The sequence below is a fragment of the Oratosquilla oratoria genome, chromosome 28 (genome assembly GCF_046742065.1).
Source record: "Oratosquilla oratoria isolate Oo_2021 chromosome 28, ASM4674206v1, whole genome shotgun sequence".
NCBI classification, from domain to species: Eukaryota; Metazoa; Arthropoda; class Malacostraca; order Stomatopoda; family Squillidae; genus Oratosquilla; species Oratosquilla oratoria.
This window is the reverse complement of record NC_134804.1, coordinates 24,923,537-24,928,536: the sequence shown is the minus strand read 5'-3', so window position 1 is coordinate 24,928,536 and position 5,000 is coordinate 24,923,537.

The following is a 5,000-nucleotide window of genomic DNA, read 5'->3' as shown; positions in this document are numbered from 1 at the left end:
ATCATCATTCAAGATTTGCTCTCTTTATGAACTCTTGGTCTTTGTCTTCTCTATCGACTCTCAGTCTTTTTCCCTCTTTAGCAATTCAGCCATTGTCTTCGTTATCATGTCTCAGCCTTTATCCTCTTTATCAGTTTACAACATTCGTCTTATCTATTGATCATCAGCCTTCTTGGTCTTTGTCCTATCAATCGATTCCTAGTCTTTTCCCTTTTTAGCAAATCAGCCATTGTCTTCGTTATCATGTCTCAGCCTTTATCCTCTTTATCAGTTCTCGACATTCGTCTTATTATTGATCATCAGCCTTCTTGCTCTTTGTCCTATCTATCGATCCTCAGTCTTTTTCCTCTTTTGCAATTCAGTCATTGTCTTCGTTATCATGTCTCAGCCTTTATCCTCTTTATCAGTTCTCAACATTCGTCTTATCTATTGATCATCAGCCTTCTTGCTCTTTGTCCTATCTATCGACTCTCAGTCATTTCCCTCTTTAGCAATTCAGCCATTGTCTTCGTTATCATGTCTCAGCCTTTATCCTCTTTATCAGTTCTCAACATTCGTCTTATCTATTGATCATCAGCATTATCCCTCTCCTTTGTTCTGTTTCATTGACCTTCCCTTTCGTCTTTCATCCACTCTCCTTTCTCTCTTTTACCTGCCTCTTTTGATCTCTTTCCTCCTCTTTTTCCCCTAACCCTTCCCTCTTCCCTCTCCCTTTGATCATTCCATTTGTTTTCTTTTATCACTTTTACTTCAAGTTACGTAACCTCTTCGATATGGGGTTCTGCTTTTAGCTAAAGAAATCACCTGGTGATAGTCATAAAAATATATAAAAACTATTCCTGGGCAGGGCTTGCAGTAATGGTTATACACTGGACAAATTTAGATTTAAAAAGGAAATGGGCAAGAATTGGTTTACTAATAGGGTGGTCGACGAATGGAATAAACTTAGTTACCATTTAGTAAGCGCTGAAACTATCAGTTGTTTTAAGAAACGATTAGACAACTTTATGGATGAGGATGACAGGTGGTGATGGATACGGAGCTCCCTAGCGTAGGCCTTATGGTCTCTTGCAGTCTCCTTCATTCTTATATTCTTATGTTCTTATGTTTATTGGTTAATCCCTGCTATGATCGTAGACTCCTTAACCAACATCCACAATGGAAATAAGTCTACATGCTTTTTGTGTTATCCTCGGCAATTTGCTTTTATTTATTCTGATCTATGTGTTCTTGTCATTATTTGTACTTCATGTACATTGATTCATTGCCAAATAAAGTCTATTTATCTATCTATCTATCTATAATCTCGCGCATGCGCAGTGGTTGTCGTACGCCAATGTCCCGCCGCCATCTTTTCTGCCTTCATAGATAAACAGGTTTCCCGTCCATCATAATAATCAGGATCTCACTCCCTCTGCTGCCATTTACTTCTTTTCCAACCGATCTTTTTGTTCTTTCCCTTTCCTTTCTCTTCCCTTTCTTTTCATTCCCACTTCCCTTCCTTCCTCTCATTTCTTTTTCTTCATTTTTCGTTCCCTTGCCTTCCCCTCTTTCCTTCGCTTTTTCATCCTTTTCTGTACCTGTCCTCGAATTCCGTCCCTTTAGTTTTCTGTCCTTCTTATTTCTCTGTTCTTTCCTCTACACTTCTCTTTTTTCCATTGAATTTGATCTATTTCCTTTTCATTACTCTTTTTATTTTCTTTCTTCTTCTCTTTCTCCTTCCCTTATCACCTTCCCCACTCTCCATCTCCCTCCCTCCCATCCTCCCTTCCCTCCTTCCCTTCTTCCCTTTCCTTCCCTTTCTTCCTTCCCTTCCCATCCCTTTCTTTCTCTTCCTTCCCCTTCCCTTCCCTTCCCGTCCCGTCCCTTCCTTCCCCGCTCATTCCCCTTCCCCCCATTCCCTTCCCTTCCTTCCCCCTTACCTTCCCTCCCCTTCCCCCCCTTCCCTTCCCTTCCCTCCCCTTCCCTTCCCATTTCCTTTTCTCCCCTTCCCTTCCCTTCCCTTCCCTTCCCCCCCTTCCCTTTCTATCCCCATCCCTTCCCATCCCCATCCCTTCCCTTCCCTTCCCTTCATTTCCCTTCCCTTCATTTCCCTTCCCTTCCCTTTCCCTTCCCTTTCCTTCCCTTCCCTTCCCTTCCCTTCCCTTTCCCTTCCCTTCCCTTCTATTCCCTTCCCTTCCCTTCCCTTTACTTCCCTTTCCTTCCCTTCCCTTCCCTTCCCTTCCCTTCCCTTCCCTTCTATTCCTTTTCCTTCCCTTTCCTTCCCTTCCCTTCCCTTTCCTTCCCTTTCCTTTCCTTTCCTTCCCTTCCCTTCCCTTCCCTTTCCTTCCCTTCCCTTCCCTTTCCTTCTTTCCTTTCCTTCCCTTCCCTTCCCTTCCCTTTCCATCCCTTCCCTTCCCATTCCTTCCCTTCCCTTCTCATTCCTTCCATTCTTTCCCTTTCCCACCTCATTCCTTCCTCTTCCCTTTCCTTTCATCCCTTTTCTTCCCTTTATGTCCCTTTTCCTTTCCCTCGTTGTCTCATTCCTCCTCTCTCCTTTTCTTTATCTTATTCGCCACTCCTTTCATTCTATTTTCTTCTATTTCCATTCTATCCCTTCCATTCTCTCCTCTTTCCTTCCCTTCCTTTCCCTCTTCCCTCCATTTCATTTGCTTTCTCTTGTTTTCCTCCTCATCCTCTCCCTTATTTCCCTTTCCTCTCCCTTCCCTACTCTGCCCTCCTCTCCCCTCACCCTTCTACCTCACCCCTCACCATCGCTTTCACTTTTCTACTCTCCCCCTAATCTCCCCCTCTCTTCCCCCCTCCTTTCCCTCCTCCATACCTCTCATTTCCCCTCTCCTCGTCCCTCCCCCCCCAACCCACTTTTGTTTTCTTCTGCACCATCCTTCCCCCTCATCTCTTTTATCCTCTTCCGTTCTTTTGCCTCCTCTCCGTATTCTCATTTAATGCTTTTTCCCCCTTTCCCCCCTGTTTGTGTCTTCCCCTTGTTCCTCTCCTCCTCTCCTCCTCTCCTCCCTTCCTCCTCTATCCTTCCTTCCATTTCGTCTCACCATTCATCGCCTTTTCCTTAATCTTCATCCTCTCTCCTGTCATATTCTCTTCTCTATTTCTAACCTCCACCTCACCCACCTCCTGTTAGATATCCTCCTAGCTCTCCTCTTAATATGCCCCTCATATTCTTTTCTAAATGTTTCTCGTCGTTCTCCTCTTAATCCAGTCTATATTCTACGTTTGTTCCTCTTCTTTGTCCTTCCCTTCCTTTTCCTTTTATTTTTTTTCTTGTTCATTGTTTTGTTCTTCCTCTGGTTCATCTTCTCAGTCCTTCTCTTACATCTCTCCTTGTTCTTTTTTATTTTCCTCTTAGTCCTGTTCTAAACCATCCTCTTGATTTCCCTCCAATTTTTCCTCTTAGTATTTCCTCCTCAAAAACCTTCTCTTCATCTTCCTCTTAGTTCTGTTCTAAACCATTCTCTTGACCTCCCTCCAATTTTTCCTCATAGTATTTCTTCCTCAAAAACCTCTTCATCCTCCTCTTAGTCCTGTTCTAAACCATTCTCTTAATCTCCCTCCAATTTTTTCTCTTAGTATTTCTTCCTCAAAAACCTTCTCTTTATCCTCCTCTTAATCCTGTTCTAACCATCCTCCTGATCTCCCTCCAATTTTTGCTCTTAGTATTTCTTCCTCAAAAACCTTCTCTTCATCCTCCTCTTAGTCCTGTTCTAAACCATCCTCCTGATCTCCCTCCAATTTTTCTTCTTAGTATTTCTTCCTCAAACTCCTCTTCATCCTCCTCTTAGTCCTGTTCTAAACCATTCTCTTGATCTCAGTCCAATTTTTCCTCTTAGTATTTCTTCCTCAAAAACCTTCTCTCCATCATCCTCTTAGTCCTGTTCTAAACCATCCTCTTGATTTCCCTCCAACTTTTCCTCTTAGTATTTCTTCCTCAAAAACCTTCTCTTCATCCTCCTCTTAGTCCACTTCTTATTCCATATTCTGGTCGTTCCCTTGGTTCTTTTCCTCCTCCTGATATTTGTTATGTCTTCTCATTCTGTTCCAATTCTCCTCAATGTCCCCCCGGTTCCTTGATTTTCCTCCTTAGTCTCGACCTGATCATCTTCATACTTATGGTCCTCCTCCACCTCCTCATCTTCCACTTCCTTTCCCTTCTAATCCTCCTGATCTTGTTCTCTTATATCTTTTTCTCCTCCTACTCCTCTTCTTCTTCCTCCTCTTCCTCCTTCTCCTCCTCCTCCACCTCCTCATCTTCCACTTCCTTTCCCTTCTAATCCTCCTGATCTTGTTCTCTTATAGCTTTTTCTCCTCCTACTCCTCTTCCTCTTCCTCCTCCTCCTCCTCCTCCTCCTCCTCCTCCTCCTCCTCCTATGCTCCTCTTCCTCCTCTAGCCTCTCTTCCATCTCAGCCTGCTCCCATTCTTTCTAACCTCTCTTCTCCCCTCCTCTCCTATTCCTCCTCCTCCTCCTCCTCCTCACCTCCTCCTCCTCCTCTTCCTCCTCCTCCTCCTTCTCCTTTGCTCCTCTTCCTCCTCCTTCCTTGTTTCTCTATCCCCCTTCTTTCTACCTTCTACTCCCCCCTCTTCTCCTCCTCCTCCTTGTACTCCTCCTTCTCTTCCTCCTGCCCCTGCTCCTCCTGTTCCTCATCCTGTTCCTCCTCGTCCTCCTCCTCCTCCTCCTCCTCCTCCTCTTTCTTCTACTATATTGCTTCCCTACCAAGTTCTGTTGTTCCTCCTTCTCCTCTTCCTCTTCCTTCTCTTTCTCCTCTTTCTCCTCTTCCTCTTTCTCCTCTTTCTACTCCTTCTCCTCTTTCTCTTCCTTCTCTTTCTCCTCTTTCTTCTCTTCCTCCTCTTTCTCCTCTTTCTCCTCCTTCTCCTCTTCCTCTTCCTTCTCTTTCTTCTCTTTTTCCTCTTCCTCCTCCTTCTCCTCTTTCTCCTCCTTCTCCTCTTCCTCCTCCTTCTCCTCTTCCTCCTCTTTCTCCTCCTTCTC